Source organism: Lycium ferocissimum, chromosome 5 (genome assembly GCF_029784015.1).
Source record: "Lycium ferocissimum isolate CSIRO_LF1 chromosome 5, AGI_CSIRO_Lferr_CH_V1, whole genome shotgun sequence".
NCBI classification, from domain to species: domain Eukaryota; kingdom Viridiplantae; phylum Streptophyta; class Magnoliopsida; order Solanales; family Solanaceae; genus Lycium; species Lycium ferocissimum.
Window position 1 is genome coordinate 36464968 of NC_081346.1, and position 23711 is coordinate 36488678.

A 23711-nucleotide genomic window follows, 5' to 3' on the forward strand; every position below is an offset into this window, starting at 1 on the left:
AAGTAGAATCCTTGCTATCTTCAACACCCCCCCCCCCTCAAAATTTGGAGGGGAGGGAACTGAGACCCAACTTGCCGAGCAAGGATTGATGAGAAACACCGAAAAGAGTCTTAGTGAAAAGATTGGCGAGCTGAGAAGCAGCCTGCACAAAGGAGAGTGAAATCAAACTGACAAGATATTGTTGTCGGACGAAATGAAAATCTAGTTCCACGTGCTTGGTACATTTGCGGAAGACGGGATTGCGAGCAATCTGAATTGCTGCTTAGATATCGGAGTGCACCGGAATCGGAAGTGAAAGAGGACAACCAAGGTCATGCAATAGGTGATTAAGCCAGATAAGGTCTGCTACAACCCTCCTCATAAATCAACACTCAGCTTCAGCTAAGGAAAGTGAAATGGAAACCTGCTTGTTTGATTTCCATGAAAGAGGGGAACCCCCAAAAGTAATGTAAAAACCATTGATAGAACGCCTAGAATCAAGGCAAACACCCCAATCAGCATCACAAAATGTTGTAATGGAGAAAGAAGGGTTAGCCGATCGAAATAATCCTTGTCCTGGGCCATTCCTTAAGTACTGAATTACCCTTAGAGCTGCAGTGAAATGAGGCATGCGAGGGTGTTGCATGTATTGACTTAGATTTTGTACTACATAGGAAAAATTAGGTCTAGTATGTGTGAGATAGTTAAGTTTCCCAATCAATCTTCGATAAGCAGTAGAATCGTTAATCAACTCTGTGGAATCAGTTGAGAGTTTTTTTTACTAGGATCTAGGGGAGAAGAAACCAAAGGTAGATGAGAAACATCAAATTTAGAGAGTAATTCTATGGTGAATTTTCACTGTGTAAGAATAAGACCATGATCTTCCCCAATCATCTCAATACCAAGAAAATAGTGTAAATCCCCAAGATCCTTTACTTTGAATTCTACATCAAGAAACTGTTTCAATTGTTGTATTCCTGAAGTATCATTTCCTGTTAGAATAATATCATCCACACAAACTACCACAATGGCAATGAGATCACATGATTTCTTGATAAACACTGAGTAATCATTTAAAGTTGCAACAAAGCCTTTAAAAACTAAGGTTGCTGCAAGCCTGTCATACCATTGTCTTGAGGCTTGCCTTAAGCCATACAAGGATTTTCTTAACCTGCAAACATGATTAGAACTAGGTGCATTAATGCCTGTTGGAAATTACATATAGACCACTTAATTGAGATCTCTATGTAAAAAAGCATTATTTATATCTAATTGAAAAAGATCCCCTTTTTTCTTGACTGCAATAGCTAGAATAGACCTGGTAGTGGTCATCTTAACCACTGGAGAGAAGGTTTCTGTGTAATCAATCCCTTCTCTTTGAATATCTCCCCTTACCACTAAAGCCTTCAATCTTTCAATGCTTCCATCTGACTTGTGCTTCACCTTGTACACTCATTTACAAGGTAAAGCTTTTTGTCCTTTAGGTAATTCCACAACTTCCCAGGTTTGGTTGAGTTCAAGTGCATCAATCTCATTTGCCATAGCCTGCTGCCAACCTGGGTGTAATGAAGCTTGAAGAAAACTAGTGGGCTCTACAATGTTAGAAATAGAATTGAAAATAGGAGAGACAGGGGAAGAAAAACAAGAAGAAGTAAGATTAGTAAGGTAAACACTATTGCAAACATAATCAGAGAGGTAGGAAGGTTCTTTGTGTGTTCCAGTGGTCCTTCTAGGAGGAGAAGGAGGTGAGGGGTGGTAAGGTGGTGAGATTCCCTCATCCAATATTGGTGAGGCAAGAGGAATGAGATCAGGTAGAATTGGAGAAAGAGGAGATTGAGGAGGAGGAGGAATGTCATGCACTATAACATCAGGAACAGGATCAGTGTAGGAAAAAGGATTAGGAGGAGAAAATATAAGCCGAGTACCAGAAACAGACTTTGTTTTGAAAGGATAAGCATCTGATATGCATAACATGTATTTTCCATTAAAAGCTAAGCAGGTTATATCTTCGCCTTATGTTTCATCATTTCTTTATTATCTTGGTATTATTCATGCCTTACATACTCAGTACATTTTTCGTACTGACGTCCTTTTCCTTTTTGGACGCTGTGTTCATGTCCATAGGTAGACAGAGAGACGGTGCAGACCCGTAGGAGTTTACTCAGCAGATTTACAGGAGCACTCCACTCTTCCGGAGGTGCCATTTTTGAGATATTATTTTGTGTATATATATATATATTTTGGGCACGGCGGGGTCCTGTCCCGTCCTTATGTCTTAGTACTCCAGTAGAGGCTCGTAGATGCATATGTGTGGGTAGTAGATGTCCCATGAAGACTACATTGTACATTTGTATATCATTTTTTGTAGCCGTGAGGGCTTATGTATATATGCATATGTTGTTTGCGAGATTATATGTGTCTAGGATGAGTATGATGACTAGCATAATGAATGGTGCTCAGTAGTCAGCTCCGGGTACCCGTCATGGCCCCCTAGTCGGGTCGTGACAAAAGTGGTATCAGAGCAGTTCCGTCCTAGGGTGTGTCTATGAGCCGTGTCTAGCAGAGTCTCATTTATGGGTGTGAAGCACGCCACACTTATAAACAAGAGGCTGCGGGGCATTTAGGAAAAATGACCATTCTTCTTCTTATTAGATCGTGCCATGGAGCCATGTTATAAGATTTTCTCCTCCCTAATTGTGCGCTATGATTTCAGCGATGCCGGTAAAGAGAAAAGCCACAGCCGCCCAGAAGGGCAGGGCTACGACAGAAAGGCGGATGGAAAGGGAGCCACCAACGAATGTAGAAGAAGGTGAATCTCATAATGAGGCTCCATCCAATACCTCTCACACTTCGCCTATTCTAGAAGAACAAGAGGGGGCTTCAGCTCCGGCTCCTATGCCTCCAGTTCCTCCACCGGGTACTTCGGGTCAACAAATGACCGAAGCTATTCAGCTATTGACACAGCTAGTTGCCGCTCAGGCTCAGCGGCAGAGTACGGGTCCAGGTGATAGGGCGACTAGTGCTAGAGCCCGTGACTTTATCAGTTTAAATTCCCCAGAATTTTTTGGGTCAAAGCCGGATGAAGACCGGCAAGGTTTTATTGATGAGATGTTGAGAACGTTGAGAATCATCCATGCCTCCGATACTGAGTCTGTGGAGTTGGCATCTTATAGACTCCGGATGTAGCGGTCCTATGGTATAATAATTGAATATCTTCGAGGAAGGAAAATGCACCTCCCACGGTTTGGCAGGAATTTGTAGATGCTTTTCTTTGTTACTATTTGCCACCCGAGGTTCGAAAGGCCCGAACTGACAGGTTTCTGAATCTAAAGCAAGGAAATATAAGTGCTCGGGAGTATAGTCTCCATTTCAATTCATTGGTAATCCCGTAATAGCGAGGCAAGTGTATAAAAATTGTGTGCTTGTGGTATGTGATCACCAGACTACAACTGATTTGACTGAACTAGAAATGTTAGATTTTGATGTGAGTATGGGCAGGATTGGTTGGCCTCTTGTTATGCTAATGTGGATTGTAGAACAAAGATAGGCTGATTCCAATTCCCTGGAGAACCCGTGCTTGAATGGAAAGGTAATACAACGTCTCCCAGGGGTAGGTTTATTTCCTACCTTAAGGCAAGGAAGATGATAGCTAAAGGCTATATTTATCACCTAGTCCAAGTTCATGACACCGAAGCAAAGCCGCCGACCTTTGGATCCATCCCGGTAGTGAATGAATTTCCGAATGTATTTCCAGATGAACTCCCAGGCCTTCTTCCGAAAAGAGATATTGATTTTGCTATTGATGTGTTGTCGGACACCAAGCCTATATCTATTCCTCCTTACCGAATGGCTCCTGCAGAGTTGAAAGAGCTGAAGGCGCAATTGAAAGATTTGCTTGAGAAAGGATTTATCAGGCCCAGTTCATCACCGTGGGGAGCACCCGTCCTATTTGTGAGAAAGAAAGATGGTTCCCTACGGATGTGCATTGATTATAGGCAGCTGAATAAGGTGACGATAAAGAATAAATATCCGCTTCCAAGAATCGATGATTTGTTTGATCAGTTACAGGGTGCTAAGTGGTTTTCCAAAATTGATTTGAGATCGGGGTATCACTAAGTGAGAGTTAGAGAAGAAGATATTCCCAAGAAGGCTTTCAGAACTATATACGGCCATTATAAATTCCGGGTAATGTCATTTGGGTTGACTAATGCTCCGGCGGTGTTTATGAATTTGATGAATAACGTGTTCAGACCCTTCTTAGATTTATTTGTGATCGTGTTTATCGACGACATTCTGGTATATTCTCGATCAGAAGCAGAGCATGCAGATCACTTGCGTACTATTCTTGGGATTCTTCGGGCTCGAGAATTGTATGCTAAATTTTTGAAATGTGAGTTTTGGTTGACTTCTGTAGCTTTTCTGGGCCATATCATTTCAGTTGATGGTTTTTGGGGCGATACTCAGAAAATTGAGGCTGTGAAGACTTGGTCAAGGCCTACAACGCCAACAGAAGTCCGTAGCTTCTTAGGATTAGCAGGCTATTATAGGAGGTTTGTGGAAGGATTTCTTCCATTTCAGCACCATTAACGAAGCTAACACAGAAATCGGCAAAATTTCAGTAGACCGATGCTTGTGAACGCAGTTTCCAGGAATTGAAGGATAGATTAACTTCCGGCCCCCGGTTCGACACTCCCCGGAAAGGACCCGATGGTTATGTTGTGTATTGTGATGCCTCTGGTGTTGGGTTAGGCTGCGTGTTGATGCAGCACGGTAAAGTCATTGCCTATGCTTCCCGGCAGTTGCGAAAACATGAAAAGAACTATCCGACCCATGATCTTGAATTGGCCGTGGTTATTCATGCGCTGAAAATGTGGAGACATTACTTGTATGGCGTACATGTTGATATTTATACAAATCACAAGATTCTTCAATATATTTTCAAGCAGAAGGACTTAAATCTACGACAGAGGCGATAGTTAGAATTATTAAAGGATTACGATGTGAGTATTTTATATCACCCCGAAAAGGCGAATGTAGTAGCTAATGCACTTAGCCGCAAATCAATGGGTAGTCTATGTGATGCCCCTCCGGAGAAGAAAGAATTAATCCGTGAGCTTCACCAGCTAGCTAGTCTCGGAGTTCGTCTAATTGATTCAGGCAATGCAAAAATTGGTATTCGCGACCCAACTGTTTTGTCCTTAGATATGGAGGTGAGAGCGCCAATATGAAGACCCTCAGTTGAGTTACTATAGAGATAAACTTCCTGAAAAAGAGAAGTCGTCCTTTGAAATTTCTACAGAAGGAGTTCTTAGGTACCGACATAGGCTATGTGTTCCAAATGTTGCAGGACTATGTCGTCAGATTCTGGAAGAAGCTCATTATTCCCGGTATTCTATTCACCCAGGGGCGACAAAGATGTATCACGATCTTAAGCAAATATATTGGTGGGATGGAATGAAGAAGGACATAGCAGAATTTGTAGCTCAATGTCCAAATTGCCAATAAGTGAAAATTGAGAATCAAAAGCCAGGAGGATTGTTACAAGTCATGGAAATTCCAGCCTGGAAATGGGAAGTGATTAATATGGATTTCATTATAGGTTTGCCTCGTTCCAGACGCAAGTATGATTTTATATGGGTGATCGTGGACAGACTGACAAAAACAGCTCATTTTCTTCCAGTTAGAACCACATATTCAGCAGAAGATTATGCAAGGTTGTATCTTAAAGAGATTGTGCGACTTCATGGTGTCCCGGTATCTATTATCACAGATAGAGGGGCACAATTTACAGCTAAATTCTGGAAGTCTTTACAAGAAGGTTTGGGTACTCAAGTAAGGCTTAGCACAGTGTTTCATCCATAAACTGATGGGCAAGCCGAACGCACTATTCAGGCCTTGAAAGATATATTATGGGCATGTGTGCAAGATTTCGGAGGTAATTGGGATGATCACTTACCCCTAATCCAGTTTGGATACAACAACAGTTATCATTCCAAAGATCCAGATGGCTCCATATAAAGCTCTGTATGGAAAAAAGTGTAGATCCCCAATTGGATGGTTTGAAGTAGGAGAGGTACAACTAATAGGTCCGGAGCTGATTCAATAAGCGATGATCAAGGTTATCCGAAATCGATTATTGACAGCCCAAAGTCGCCAGAAATCTTATGCGGACAACCGTCGGCGAGACTTGGAATTTCAAGTTAATGATTGGGTATTTCTAAAAGTGTCACCGATGAAAGGTGTGATGAGATTTGGCAAGAAGGGCAAACTTAGTCCCCGGTATATTGGGCCTTATAAAATTGTACATAAGGTGGGCCAAGTAGCTTATGAACTGGATTTACCTCCAGAGCTTGAATCAGTCCACCCAGTCTTTCATGTGTCAATGCTCCGCAAATGTGTTGGAGATCCAGCTAGAATCGTGCCAGTTAATGATATTCAAGTTACAGAAAAGTTGGCTTATGAAGAGGTGCCTATAGCCATATTAGATCGGCAAGTACGGAAGCTTAGAAATAAAGAGGTAGCCTCGGTTAAGGTCTTGTGGAGAAATAATAACCGAGAAGAAATGACTTGGGAAGCAGAAGAAAAGATGAAATCCAAATATCCGCAACTGTTTCCACCCCCGGAAGAAGTTCAAGATGAGACACCATTATCGTAAGGTATGTAATGCTTCTTTTAATGCTTTTGGTCGTGTGTGGCCCTATTTTCTTACCATTGTGTTGTAGCCCTGTGAGGTGTTGTTATTATGGGTTGTTGCGACAGGATGGTAGTGCTATATTACAGGGGAAACTCTGGCAAAAATTTTGTAGAACCCCCGAGAATTTAACATTCGGGGACGAATGTTCTTAAGGGGGGAAGAATGTTACACCTTCCGTTTTGTTGCAAGGAGATTTTGGCTTATTGGCGGTGTGTACCTTTGGTTCGGTAATTCGCACCAGAGTTTTGGACATGAGATATTTTACCTTATATGTGTACAGGAGTATAAGTATGCATTGTTGACATTACGAGGGAACTAGAAGTGAAACGAATCGAATCAGAGCAAAACGGAGCAGTTCAAAAAAACTGCTGAAATCAGTCAGCGTCGGCTAGTCAAGACGTCGACGAGCCATCATCTGGCACCATCGACAGGGTTCTGCAATCAGGCATCTCAAGCGGCAGTTCGATGGGTATGTCGATGGACTGTCGACATGTCGATGACCGTCGACCCTGCTCGTCGACTCGCGGATCCGGAATTTTCCAGCCCTGATTATAAATACAAGATCCCACGTTGTTATTCCATTATTCTCCTAAAAAAAATCCTACATCTCTCTAGAACTCTCCAAAACCCTCCCTTTATTTCTACAACAAATCTATAACAAGAAACCAAGATCAAAGACAAAGATTAAGAGATTCATGTACTAGGAAGCCTATTAGGGTTTGTGAAGAGTAAGAATTTCTTTGGTATTCAAGTGGGGGATTTCATTCTAATGGAGTAGATTGACTCAAGGCTTGTTCCTAAGTGATTAAGGTGAGTTTTATGTTTATTTCATGTTATTGAGAATATTGAGTGGTTAAAAGACTTAGATTATGGAAGAAAGTGGAATATGAGCTTAAATATGGAAATAATGGTATGTTGGGTAGTAAGTTAATGTGAATCATGATTCTTAGTATGAGATGAATATAATCTCGTTATAGATAATGCTAATGACGTTGAGGAAATGTTATGTGAGGAATAAATATGATGTTGTATTATAATTATGGTTATGGATACCCTTGAATGGGAATTGTGAGAATTGAATAATGCTTAGCTTAAAGAGATTATTGATTAGGATATTGTGGGTGTTGTCGTTGATGGTTAGGAATTGTTACAGTTGGAGAAAGTGGTTGCAACAATGGGGATATTACCCAATTTTCGTTAACTCTTAGTCGCTCTAGCTTAAGCTTAAGTATGTCTTCAATTATCTAATCTTAGTACGAATTCCCTTGAAGGTAGAATCGCAAGCTTGAGAGGCACGTAATTAGACGACAGAGTTGAAGAGATAAAAAGGTATGTGAGGCTAGTCCCTTATTTTCCAAAGGCATGATTCTTATATATATGGTGATTTATTCCCGGTAATTTCCATGACCTTCTTACATTCCAAAAGATGAAAGCTAAAGAGTATTAATAGTTTCCCACGAGATAGAGATGAGATATGTTCCTTGATAATGATATGATGCTATTATGATGCTAAAGATCTTGACATGATTCCCTGATGCTATTCATTGTTGACACCCTCACCTTATAATGCTAGTTCCTTCAAGGTGAGGCATGATGATCATGACTACTCCATAATGGAATCGGGGGTTCTCGACCTTACGTCACCCCGATAGAGTTGTAGCTTTAATTGATTTCTAATGCATGCTTTATGATAAGTACATGATGATGAGATTACACCGTGCCTAGATGGCGGGGTATGACACCGCTAAGGCGGACGACTTATGATTACACCGTACCTAGTTGGCCGGACATGACACCGCTAAGGCGGGCAGCTTATGATTACACCATGCCCAGTTGGCCGGACATGACACCGCTAAGGCGGGCGGCTTACGATTACACCGTGCCCAGTTGGCCGGACATGACACCGCTAAGGCGGGCGGCTTACGATTACACCGTGCCTATGTGGCCGGACATGACACCACTAGTGGGCGGCGTGTGATAGTTACCCGGACGCAGGTTAACGATGATGGTATATTTGATATGCATAATGTGTATTTTCCATTAAAAGCTAAGCAGGTTATATCTTCGCCTTATGTTTCATCATTTCTTTATTATGTTGGTATTATTCATGCCTTACATACTCAGTACATTTTTCGTACTAACGTCCTTTTCCTTTTTGGACGCTGTGTTCATGCTCACAGGTAGACAAAGAGACGGTGTAGACCCGTAGGAGTTTACTCAGTAGATTTACAGGAGCACTCCACTCTTCCAGAGGTGCCATTTTTGAGATATTTTTTTTTGTGTGTATATATATATATATATATATATTTTTTTTTTTTTTTGGGAACGACGGGGTCCTGTCCCGTCCTTATGTCTCAGTACTCTAGTAGAGGCTCGTAGATGCGTATGTGTGGGTAGTAGATGTCCCATGATGACTACATTGTACATTTGTATATCATTTTTTGTAGTCGTGAGGGCTTATGTATATATGCATGTGTTGCCTTCGAGATTATATGTGTCCAGGATGAGTATGATGACTAGCATAATGAGTGGTGCTCGGTAGTCAAGCTCCGGGTACCCGTCATAGCCCCCGAGTCGGGTCGTGACAGTATCTTCATGAAAAATTACATCCCTTGAAACAAAAAATTCTCTTAGTGTTAACATCTAGAAGTTTGTATCCCTTTTGACCATATGGATATCCTACAAAAACACAAGGAATTGCTCTAGGTGTAAATTTTGATCTGTTTTGATCTAGAGTTGAAGCAAAACAAAGACATCCAAAGCAACTTAGGTACTGGTAATCAGGAGGTTGCTAAAAAAATAATCTCATAAGTTGTTTTTCCTTTTAAAACTGTAGAGGGATATCTATTGATTAAGAAAGTGGCAGGTAAAAGAAACTCACCCCAATATAAGATAGGCAAATTTGACTGAAATAACAAGGCCTTTGATGTTTCTAGTAAGTGTCTGTGTTTTATTTCTACAACCCCATTTGTTGTGGGGTTTCTACACAAGAAGTTTGGTGCAATATTCCCTGGCTGACAAGAAATTCAGAGGCAATGGTTCCCTTTCCCAACTCTAAGGCATTATCTGATCTTATTTGTTTTACTCTTCTGTTGAATTGTCTCTCTACCATACTCAAAAACTGTTTCAACATAGTGAAAGCATTTTCTTTAGAACTTAGGAGATAGGTCCATGTAGCTCTACTAAAGTCATCCACAATGGTTAAATAATATTTGTACCCATTATAAGTTGCCTTATTATAGGGACCCCAAGTGTCAATGTGAATTAGTTAAAAAATTGCTCTGGTTTTTATAGTGCTTAAAGCTAAGGGTAATCTGGAATGTCTAGCTAGAGGGCAAACATCACACTTACAATTAGAAACAGATTTAAAGGAAAGGAACTAAGACTCTTCATTGATGAAAAAGGCATATGCCCAAACCTTACATGTCATAATCTTACATTATAATTCTCTTTAATTGAAACTGAAATAGGAGCAGAAATACAACTAGGAAAACTAGAAACTGAAAATGAAACTTCATTTATCTTGAATAAATTCTTAGGCTTGGAACTGAAAGGGAACAAGTGGTAAAGACCATGGCTAGCTTGACCAAGTACCAGAGGCCTCTTCACTGAATGGGCCTTTAAAACACATTAAGTGGAAGAAAAAGTGATTAGACATTATAACTGAGTGCACATTTTATGAATAGATAACAAATTAAGTCTGAAGGAAGGCACATAGAGTACATTATGAATGATAAGCTCAGGAAATAAACAAACACTTCCTGCATGAGTAGCTTTGATTTTGAAACCATTAGGAAGATTGGCATTGACAAGAAAAGGTAAAGCTCTAAGATTAGTGAGATTTCTAAAGCCAAAACACATATGTTGAGTAGCCCCTGAATCTAAAATCCAAGGTTTAGAATTGATAGCCATCAAACAAAATATGGATTTATTCACCACATTACCAGTAAGAGCAGCAATGGCATCAACATCTGAGTTTGAAGATCCTGATTGGTTCATCTTAGCCTGATTCAGAAACTGGACCAGCTGAATAAAATGTTCTGGACTCAGTTGATTTAGATTGTCACTAGTGATATAGTTAGTGTAACCACTTAAGCAAAATTGCTCTTAACATTCCTCTAGTAACCTCTGGTCTTTGTGAACTTGAATTCAGCTGGAAAACTATCACTCTATAGCACTTATCAACTGTGTGTCCTGCTTTCTTACAAAAAGAGCAAATCAAATTGTTCTCCCTTTCTTAAAATCATAGATCTGAGACTTAGGTCCTGAGTTATTAACACCAGCAGCCAAGAAAGATAAGGATTCATTAGAGAAATTAGAGTGAACTGACTCCCCCTGCTTCTCATCTTGTATGAGAATAACATATGCTTGACTAACAGAAGGCAGTGGACTCATCATGATGATATTGCTCTTCACAACTGCATAGGTGTCATTCAGTCCCATAAGGAACTGAATCAACCTTTCATCTTGGACAGACTTGACAATCTAGTTCTTTCCCCCATATTCACAAGCACATAAGCACATTGTCTTAGCATACAAAGTGTCCAATCATCCTATAGATCTTTTGTTTTAGTATAGTAAATTGCAACATTATTTGAACCTTGAATTAAATCACTTATTTCTTTTTGTAAGGGGTATAGCTTAGCACCATTGGGCTAACCAAACCTAGTCTCAAGGTCATTCCAGAGTTCTGCAACAGATTTTGAGTAAATGACACTGTCTGAGATATCTTTGGACATAGAATTGAGCAATCAAGAGGTCACCATGTCATTGCACCTGTTCCAGAGTTTGAAATCAGTGCTGGTGACAGCAGGGGATTTATTGCTACCATCAATGAAGCCAAGTTTATTTTTAGCTGATAGAGCAATGAGAACAGTACTTTTCCGGCCACCCTATTTGTCACGACCCAAATCACGAGTAGCGCGGGCACTGAGCCAAATCTTACCTGGTAGGCGAACCCTTCCCTTACTCAATCATTCAAATTAAGCATACCAACAGAAACAGAAGTATCTAAGCCGTCTCCATATCATATAAAGTATATAAGTACGGAAATACAACAACTACCCAAGGAATCTGGTCAAGTCACAGAATAAGAGCTAAGTAAGTGCCTAAGTCTGAATAGTAGAAATACATCAGGTTCGAATAATTCTGTCTCGAATACAATGGACAAATATCATGATAGAAGAGTTTTTCGGGTAGCGGATCGGAACATGGCTCACCCTGGAAACTCCAACTGGCTGCCTCGGGAAACTCACACACAAGGGCCTAATGTGGAATCTACAACAAACTCTACACTCAGAAAAGAATGCAGCAAGGTAGCATCAGCACAAACAACAAGTACATAGGCCGACTAGGATTAGCTCACGCATATAAAACACAGAATCAGACAAGATAAGCAGACAGGAACAAACATCCACACAGGTCACAAATGATCAATATCCCAGTCATAGCCTATGGTGAAGCACCTAAACACAAGTATGTCAAGTCTTTCACTATTTCCTCAGAATAGCCACAACAAAAGTACAACCACAAATCCGATCAATAGATGTAAAATGAGATAATGATATATGCAATGCAATGATATGACATGCAGTGCAATGCAATGGCCAATAACACAACCTGTACCCACATGCTCCCGACGGAATCTCAACGTCTCGGCAGTCATGACCCGCGAAGGACCCATGGTGTCTATGTACCAATCAGTCTGCAAATAGCCCAGAGGTGACTTTCATCTTTCACTTTGATAAAACCAGCCACTCCGCACAAAGCCCAGAGGTGATTTTCATCTTTCACTTTCATAAAACTAGCCTCTCTACACAAAGCCCAGAGGTGACTTTCATCTTTCACTTTTATAAAATGTTTCCAAAGTCTTTTTCCATCAATTGTTCCATGATTCTTTTATCACACTATTTTCCACAACATTTCCATCATGCATAAATATATGAATGCAAAAATGAGATATCAATGAATCAAAGCTAATGAATATGCTATGGAGATCACAAAGCAACATAAGTCATAACAAGACTTGCATAAATCACAATAACTATGGTAATGGGAACAACACAGAGTTTCAATCAAAGATAATGAATCTATCACCTCACATCACCTAATCATATTAACAAGGACACCACATGTCACAGTGCGTAAAATAACGATGACAATCCCACGTAATCAGAAGTCATACCAACCTAAGAGTATATCCATCCCAACATCATGTCCGAAGACCTAATCATGCTTTCTCCCGTCAATTCTATGCATACATACCTTTCTGTAACACCCCGTGAATTTGGGTTAGGTGTGAATGTGTAAAACTAGTAATAAGATGATATTTTAGCTATATTAATCCATTTGGGATGAATTTGGGTGATAAGCAGTCATTTTGAAGTCAACCCAAATAGTGAAGTTCGTAAGAGTTCTCAAACTCGTCTAAATTTCGATGAGTCGACTTCTAAGCCAGTTTGTGAAAATAGGTTAGGAAATTGGGAAAAATTCCTTAATAAAGTTGTATATATTTAAAATACCTTTCCAACGGTAGGTTGCTCAGCTCCACCGGAGCTCTGTGCAAGGAGTTATGCCCATTTTACTGAACATCATCTATGCAGTATAAAATTAGGCGTGCGCGGCGCCCTAGGCAGTGCCCTAAGCCAAATTTTTAGGAAATTCAAAAGTTTGATGCCGTAAAAATAGATACCCTGTGTGTGCCGCCCTGGGCAACGTAACAGGCCATTTTATGCCTGAAGCGATTTTTCCCGAATTTTATAAAGGCCTAACTTTGTTATATTCATTCCCACTTCGTTTTAGCCGACTTTTTGAGAGGAAATAACCCTAGGGTTTCCCCAAAACATATAAGGTAAGTTCTTGATCAGTTCCCATCATTATTTCATCAATCTAACATCAAATTAACACTAGTTCATCTTCCAAAAACCTTAGATTCTTGAAACCCAAGAAAGAGAAGAAGAAAGGGATGTTTGGAGACGTTAATATTCCTTCAATAAGGTATGATACTTCGCTTTTGTGATGTTATTGAAAGGGTTTAGACTAGCGTAGGTTATCCTATGGGATTAGAATCCATGATTGATTCATGAAGTGTTAAAGAACACGTTCTAGTCATGAAAACCCCAACTTTCGTTGGTGAAAAGGGTTTATGGGTGGAAATAGGTTAGAGTTCTAATCTCTCCTATCTAAAACTATTGTAGAATAATTTTTAGATTGTGGGAAGTACGCCTGAGCGAGAATTAAGGTATGTCTCTTTTGAAAACCTTCTTTTGAAGTATGTCTCTTTTTGGAAACCTTGTTTTGAATGTATCTCTCTGTTTGAAGTTCTTTATTAAATAAAAAGGTGAACTTTTCAGGCTTTTGAACTCTATTTCATGCTTTGATTCTGGTTGTTGTGCGTGAGGGGACAAACCCACATTAAACCTTGATTGTATTATCCTCTATATACGTATATGAAATCATAATCATTTTCTTCCATAAGAGATGGTCAATAAGGATGGCTAAGGGTTGGTAATAATGTTTTCATATGGAAATATGACATTGAAATCTTGGTTAAAGAAGTGTAAACGTTTTCAAAATATTCATTGAAATGATTTATCTTTATGATATGGCATAATGAACTTTAATGCTAATTGATGGTGTGATATACTTTGAGACAAATTGTGAATCGGCTTCTATGCTATGAACTTTGTTGTTGTGTTTGGCCTAGCTACTTGGGAGGAAGGGTAGCCACTATGGATCCTACTGTGATAATGCCTAGCCATTTGGGAGGAAGAGTGACCACTTCCGAGTTCGCTACCTAGGGTGTGATAATGCCTAGCCATTCGGGAGGAAGAGTGGCTACTTTCGGGTTCGCTACCTAGGGTGTGATTATGCCTAGCTATTTAGGAGGAAGGATAGCCACCATTGAATTTCATATTCCAGTGTGATGCGCTGCTATGATTAGGGAACCTCAAAATGTCATCCCTTCGCTATGATTGATTTTTGGGCCTGTATTGGCAAGTGTGATATTCCAATCTTTTAATGGAACTATTGTTAATAATCATGATCAACTTAAATGGCATATTTGGAGGTTGGAGCTTGACAAGGACTTTATAACCTATTTTGATAATTGTCTTTCATTGAGATAAACAAGCTAAATAACTGTTTCCATGTTGTGTCCCACAATCCTCAGAACTGATTTCTTTATATGTTATTACACTTTATTTTCATATTACTTGTTGTCCCCGAGGCACTCTCGTACTCAGGCATACCATTGTTGTTTTTTATGGTATGTTAGGTAACGGAGAAGAGCAGGTTCTTGATACTTCAGGCGCTTAGGAAGGACTTGTTGTTGCTGCTGACTTAGTGACCCTACATGTTCATTCGTGGGACACCGTCATTATATTTATTCACTATTTTAGCATTTTAGCGGGCTGCATCCCGATATGTTAGACAATCATTCTTTATCTTAAAAGCTCCATAGTATACATTCTTGTGGGTAGTTGTCGAGTTGTTTAACTCTTGGGCACGTGATACGTTTGATTTAGTTTTATAATATTAAAGACTTCCACTAATTTAATTCATATCTCATGATCCGTTTGAATTTATTTTATAAACTGTTGGAGGTGATTATTGAACCGACGGGTTCAAGTGTTATTATTGCATCTTTTAGGTTCTTCGGATGTTGTTCATGACTTCGGATGCCGGTCACGACTAGGGTGAATTTTGGGGCGTGACACTTTCACTAATTAAAGTCTAACTAAGGTAAGTCGTAACTTACCTCGATGCCGAGTTGGTGCGACGAACCGTCAAACCTGAGCCTTGCCCTTCCGAAAAGCCTCCGAATACCCAAAGTCTAGCCATTACCAAAATCTAAGTTAGAAACGGGAACAACGGTACCCATATTGCTATACATTCGTTCGAATCAAAATCAACTAAGGAAAAAAGGGAAATCGGACCCACAAGGGTAAAACGGGTATTTCAAAAGATATAGTTGGTAACCCAACGTTCTAGAAGTTCAATTCTACTCTCCAATTGCTAATTTAGGTCAATTATTGACCAATTCATTATTCAAGGTAAAATCCCCAAATTAGGCATAAACCCCATATTTTCTCTATTCAATCTCTAAACTCAAATGGAAGCTTCAAGCCTATTGGTTACTAATTAATACAATTCCATGGTTAGATTAGACGAATCCATCAATTAATCTCCCATTTGAAGCCTAAAATTCAAATAACAAAATTAAGGTTGAGACTCATCTTCTTCAACTAGCTTTCTAGATTTCCACCATAGATTCAAGCTTAGGAAAGGTAAATAATGGATAACAAGGTGGAAGAGACTTAGCCAAAGAAGAATCCACTCAAAAACACTTCAAATCGCCCTTGAGACACTTTGGAGAAATAATTTGGGAAATGGGAAATAAAGGGTTTGACTTAGGCATTTAATGAATCTGGAACAGCGTCTTCCGCTGCAGCGGAAGAAGTCCCGTTGCCGCGCATTCGCCTTAGCGGAATACCATCCGCTAGGCAAGATTTCTATAGAATCCACAACTTCCACACCGGCGAACCAAGCCTCGCTGAGGCGGGTCCGCTGGGGCGAGACATCAGAAACCAGTAAATTCTAGTTTTTCACCAAGTTCTTCTTAAATCCTGACAATCTCCCGAGACCTTCTAGATACAAAACGGATATGTACACATACATAAAAACATGCTACAGACTCACTCATGGTCTCTGAATTCCCATCAGAGGTCTATTTTACCGGGTCAACCCCCAACGGCCAAAGACTAACTTTCCAACTAATAGCCCAAAATGCTCCCGAGTGCCTCGGGAATCAAACTGAATACCCTACCAAGTCATAATCAACCCTCCGAACCTCACAGATTCGACGAATTTTGAAAAAATGTCCGTTTACCCAAAAGTCAACTATCGGTCAAAGGTTTTTCATTTTAAGGTTCTAATTCTCATATGTCACAACTAAACTTACCCGATTACCTCAGGAACTGTGTTACCCATTCCCACCGGTTAAAATCATACTAACAGGGCTCAGGAAAGGGTCAACGGGGGTAAATGGGTCAAAAGTGCAATAACGACAAACAGGTCATTACAATATTCTTTCCCTTCAAATATAGAATTCACCAAGGACAAGCCTGGTGAGTCTGAAGGGTGAAGAAAGTATGGACTGCTGCTGTCTATGGTAGTTAGGTGTAGCAAGAGCTGTTTCAAATGATTCAATCATTTTGAGATGATAAGATTTAAAAAAAAAAAATAGGCAAAAAAGTTGAAAAGAAAGCAAGATATATTTGAAAATCAATTTTCCTCTGATACCATGTTGGAAAGCAAAGAATAAAAACACAAGAATGTAAATTTTTTTGGATGATTTCATTCATTCACTGTGCACCTATTTATACAAAACTATATAGAGAAAAGTATAATAAATCTATACACTTGCTATTTTCCTATTGGTTCCCATTGTAACTAACTCCAACAATTATAGAATCTTCTAATTTATCTATGTACAGCTGTATGAAAATTTGACCTAAAGGCTGAAAATCATCCAGCATATTTTATGTTGGATGCTTGGTGATTTAGCTTGGGCCTTAATGAGCATGTGACATTTTGGCCCAAAATCCTCAAGTTTGAGTTGGTCCATTATTTTGTTCCACTTCACACACACTTAAACACTTTTCCAATTTTTTTAAACTCGTTCAAACTTAGGGATTTCCCCTCTTCTTCAAATTCTTTTTGATTCACCTAAAATGGAAGTAGAATCCTTTCTATCTTCAACAACTTAGTTGCTGAATTATGCGTAATAAGTATTTAGAATTTTAAACATGTAACTTGAGTTATAATTTCCATTAATGATATTACGTACATGAGAAATTTATTTTTGTTTTGTAAACATTAAAGAAATTATTTTTTTGTACTTAAACATTTGGTTTTTTGTCTAAATCTTTGATTGTTTAGATTAATTATAATACTTTTAAGCATTAATATTTACTTAATTTTATTTTTAAATTATTCACAATATAAATAAGATACCTTTACATTATCAATACCCCTATTTGTACGTACTTCTATTGTGACATTTTGATTAGTCACCTTTAGTGTTTAACATATTTAATCAGATAATGTTATATTTTATTGTATATTTTAATGTTAGCTTTGTTAAAAGTAAAAATATGAAAATATACTTTGTTATTTTACTGTTACTGCCATTATTCAGTAACTAATATGAAAATTTTGATTTGAAATCAAAATTGTATGAAATCCGCAGAAAACTTCAACTTCAATTTCAAATCATGATGTCAAATTATCCAAAAAGTAGTATTTCAAATTTCAAATTGTGATTTCATTTTTTTTTAAATATATAACTTGACCCATAAATATATATTTTGTGTAAAAAATCCATCATTTTATATTTTGCAAAAACGACTCATGCTCGATGTGAAGGGATTGTCCGTACCATGTAGAAGGATACTAAAGAATAGCTAGTTACTACTATTGTTTATTTTTGAACCAATAAAAATTTGTAAAATTATGTGTATTTGAAAGTTTGTAATAGCTTGTAATCGCAATCATTTATTTATTAGAGGAATACCTGGATATATAATTTATTAATGTTTTGATATCTTTTTTATAAGCTATGATTTGTTCATTTGGCAAGATTGTATAAGAATTAGGGAAGTTTTGATAGTTTTCACAAATTGTGTGTTTTCATGTTTCTAAGAAAAAAACTCTGCTTATGAAATTCAAATTGCATGTCCAAACAAAATTTTAGTTTCAAATCAACTTGATTTCAAATCATGATCAAGTAGCATGTCCAAACAGGCCTTTAATTTTTTAGATAATTTTAGAGGTTTGCTTAAGAACACTAACTTTCTTTGTGTTTTGTTATATTACCCTGGCCTCTATTATTTTAATTTTTTATAATAATTCTTTTAATCTATTTATATTAATATTATAAAGTTAAATCGAACTATAAAAAATTGTTACTATCTAACAATTCGATTCAATTTAGCAACACAACGTTGGGACATAGCAGATTAATTAGGAAGGTACCCCAAGGGACCAAATGAAAGGGCAATAAAAGGTCTTTAATTAAATTTCGCCTGTACGTCTCGAAAGACTTATTTGATGAGTTTCCTTATGAGTGAATTTGTAGGTGCCTTTAAGTCGAGTGTAGAGAAGGAATTTTCTTAAGAGAAGCATTAGCCCTTGTTTGTTACACCTCGAAAACTTTCGCGTCGTTTGCGTTGTGAGTAAACTAACATAAGCTCGGAGAGGTCGTGGAACCCCTATATGTTAACGAATACTCTTAACAAGTGTTAAGCAAGTGTCTAAAGGTTTTGGGATCAAGCAAATCGAAGAAAATAAGTTTGTCGAAAATTTGAAAAAAAAAATTGACAAAATTTTGGATAGAAATTTTGGGTCAACTTTAGAGAAGTATATCTTTTAGTATATGAAGAGTTTTGAAGTAAAGTAAAGCCTAAAATGAAGTTCATGAAGTCTAGTTTCCAACGCAACAAACCGCTCATCGATATGCCATCAGAGTAGAGAGTTAGGGACGTTACAAGTTAGGTCGGCGAAGCAGAGACGCGCAGCTACAATGCGCGAACGCGCCAGCTACAGCGCGTGACGCGCTAGCTACAGTGCGCTAAAATTTTAGGTCGGTGGAGCTGACCTTGGAAAGTATAAAAGGACCCCTCTTGGTCATTTTTGGGTCATTTCCCAACTCTAGATCCTTCCACAACAGGCACATATATTCCTATAAGTCTAGAAACCTCTGCAAACATATTCCAACACATTTCCAAGCCTAAACCAAGGATCAAAGTGAAGATTAAAGTGGTTAAGGTTTCCAAGTGAGGTCTACACTTGTCTCCTCTTCTTGAAGATGTTTGGGTGAGTATTTTTAAGGTGGAGTAACCATGGAATTGAAGTGTTCTTGAATTTTGAATTAAGATTTCATCTTAGTTTCATGTTTATGAGTTTGTTTGGTAATTATGTTAAGAATTGAGGAGAAGAAATTGGAGGAAAAGTTCAAATATGCATTTGATGATATTTTGAGTTGTGAATTAACTTGAGTTATAATTATTAGCATGTTTTGATTATAATCTTGTTTTGAGAGATAATAATGATGTTAAGGAATTGTCGTATACAAGTGCATAAGGGGTTGTATGAAGTTGTTGTTATGGATTGATTATGAAAAGAAGTTTTGGGATTGAATTGAGTATAGTCTGAATGTAATCTTTTGATTATGGAATTATTGATGTTTTATTGTGCTTTGGGAGTTGTTTTGAAGATGGGAGGAGGTAGAAGATATAAGGGAAATGCTGTCCGATTTTCTTTAGCTTACCAATTAATCTAATTTGACCTTGTAAGCGTTTCTATGTGCGAATCATCTTAAATGTAGATTTAGAAGCTCGGAAGGATAAGCATTGAGTAGTTAAGAAGACCCAAAAGGTATGTTAAGGCTGTTCCTTCCTTTTCTTGGCATGATTCCATAGATGGTAAAAAAATGTAATGAACCTTATGACTAGGGATTTGTCAAAGTAGAGCTTGTCATATTATTGCATAGTTTTCGAGTGTTATGTTAGTCTTTTCGAGGGGCCATATCTCCTCCCTATATCCTTGAGTTTATAGAGAGACAGAAGAGGTATGTTATAGTATCAATATTTTCAGCATATGCATGATATACATATATTTTCTTTGGCCTGGCCACTTGGTCAGTGAGACAGATGTCTTGCCTACGGGTCAGTGAGGCCATTGTCCGGCCTACGGGCGGGCCGAGACGGGGATATGCCCGGCTACGGGTCAGTGAGATAGGTTTCCTGGCCGACGGGTCAATGAGACAGATTGCCTGGCCGATGGGTCAGTGAGATTTTACAATTGCCTGGCCACTTGGTCAGTGAGATATATAATAGTATTATATTGCATTTCATATGAGATAGGTCGGGTGAGATATTCAGGGTATTCTTTGGCCTCCAGATTGCATGGTTTTCAGTTCAATTTCAGTTATCGTTTGCCTTATATACTCAGTACATAGTTTCGCACTGACGTCCTTTTGCTGGGGGGCGCTGCGTTTATGCCCGCAGGTTCAAGTAGCTAGACAGGTGATCTAGCTCAGTAGGTCTTCCACGCAGCTGTAGATAGTGCGCTCCACTTGGTTTGGAGCTGCAGTCCCTTTTGGTATGCTATTTTGACATGTAGATATGGGTATGACGGGTCCTTGTACTGTCCTTTCTATAGCTTGTGTTCCATAGAGGTCTGTAGATAGTTTTACGTAGTTGGGATGTTATGTAGCCTTGTCGGCTCTCATTTTTGTGGTAGAGCATATGTAGCGGCATAGTCGGCTTACACAATGATCCTCAGCACGTATGTGTATATATATATATATATATATATATATCCGCTGCTTGTGAGTTCTTGATGCAGAGTCTATTCTGTTAATCTTACAGGAGATACTATAGCTCAGTGATAAGTTATCTATGGGTCACCATGTTGCTCAGTGAGATTCAGGTACAGATTTAGGGATGCCTGGTATGTAGAGGTCGGGCACTTGTCACGACTCATCGGATTGGGCTGTAACAGAAGCGTTATCAGAGTAGTTCTGTCCTAGGGTTGTCTACAGACCGTGTCCAGTAGAGTCTTGTTTATAGGTATGAAGCGCGCCACATTTATAAACAGGAGGCTGCGGGGCATTTAGGAATCATTGACCTTTATTTCTATCTTAGATCGTGCAATAGAGCCAGGGTCTAGGAAAGATCGTTCCTGACCCTCTTTTCCTGTAGGTAAGTACAGATTGATATAGATGAAGAGGTCGACTTCTGATAGTGGGGGTGCAAGGAAGGCCCCTAGGGTGGACTCCGGACCACGAGAACCAGGACAGATTAGGAGGAGTCTTAGTTACTCCATTGAGACAGATCCTTCTGAGGATATTAAGACGATTCCCCCAGAGCCTGTGACTTCTATGGAGGAGGATCCGTCAGAGGATAGCTATGAGACAGACTCGTCTGAGGGTTCGTATGAGACACCAGTGGAGCAGGAGGATCCTGAGGCTACACCAGATTTAGCCCATCCAGTTTCTCCTATTATGTCACGACCCAACCGGAGAGCCATGACGAGCACCCGGAGCTAACCCCCCGGGCACCTCTCATCATACTTTCACAATCGTATCTAGGTGAGCCACGTGGCCTACTCATAATCTCTATACATCAATAACACAATTTCCATCGGGCTAAGACACTTTTATATCAACATCAACACTCTGCCCATATATATATATATGCACAAGCCGACAAGGCTATCAAAATGATATACAAAAATATGAGCCGACAGGGCTAAAAGACATCTAACTATACACGACTGTCTACGAGCCTCTAGGAAGAGTAAGTATCATCATAACGACGGGACAGGGTCCCGCCATGCCTATATATATACACAAAAGAATAGTACCACAGCTGCAGCTCCGAATCAAATGGAGCTCCTCTAGACAATCACTGATAAGGCAGCCTATGGGTCGAGTCTGTCTCCTTGTCCACCTGTGGGCATGACACAGCATCCACAAACAAAAGGACGTCAGTACGAATAATGTACTGAGTATGTAAAGCATAAGCAATAACATAACAAAAGTATGAAGTATAACATGAGATAGAAGAACCATTTATACCTCTTGAGGTGTTCATCACATTTACTTATCCCTTTCTCTAAAAAAAAAAAAAACCTTCCATACATATACATATACATACATATATGACTAGCATCATCATTATAACATACCCGGCCATACTAGGACTCGGTGTTATTCATACCCAATTGCAGTGGTGTGCGCGTAATAGATATCATACACGGCCATATAGGACTCGGTGTGAAGCATACCCGGCCACAAAGGAACTCGGTGTTACAACGTAGCTTTATATCTATATCCATATAGAATTACATAAGTCAAAGTAACATCATCATCATCATTTTCACTATATCTTTCCCTTAGAAGATCAATTATCATGGGATAGAATCAATGATTTCATAAGAGTACCAAGAACTATGAGCTTTGGTGATTCTAGAAATGAAGTCGTCATAGAAGACGTTTATGGATTTCCATGTGAAGGTATAGAACAATGGGATCATGCATTAAGAAAGAGGGGTTAGCTTTACATACCTTTATGTCTTCTTAACTATGTAACGTTCACTTCCAAAGCCCGAGAAATCTACATTTAAGAGGGTTCATACCAAAGTTAGGCTTCAAAGACACCCTTAAGTTCGAACTAGTATAATTCGTAAGCTAGCGACAATTTGGGCAGCATTTCCCCTATTTCATCTACTTCTATCAAATTCTAAAACAACTCCCAAACAACAACGACATTATCAACAATACCATAATCAAAAGACTTCACTCAAGTTAAGCATCCTTCAATCCCCAAAATTCCTTTTCATGATCATGCATAACAATAGCCATCATACAACACCATATATACTTACATACAACACTTCCCCAACATCATTAGTATCACCCATATCTAGATTATATTTATATAACATGCCAAGAATCATAATTCAAGTTAACTTATAGCGCATAATATTCTCAAGTTCATATTTGGACTCTCTTTTCACTTTTCTTCCTTCACCCACATGGTATAACAATCAAACAACCTTAACTATATGTAAAAGATGTAAAAACTTACCTTAATCACATAAGAACAAGTCTTGGATCAACTTACTCCACTAAAGTGAAGTCTCCAACATCAACACCAAAGGGAAACTTGAGTTCCACAAACCCTAGCAAGCTTCTTAGCACTTGAATCTCTTGATTCTCTTAGATTTTCTTGGGTTTTGGCTTAGATTAGTTTATAGACTTAGAGAGAGGGTTTTGGAGAGCTCAAGGATCTTATTTGGGGAAATAATGAGTCCAAATGATATAAAATGAAATATATAAAGTGTCACTTAAAAACCCGTCGGGCAATCCTACGCCCACTTTGACGGACCGTCAAAATTCCTACGGTCCGTCAAAGTCCACCGTCAAACTGCCCAGCCCAAATGGCTCACTGTGACTATTATACGGTGGTGC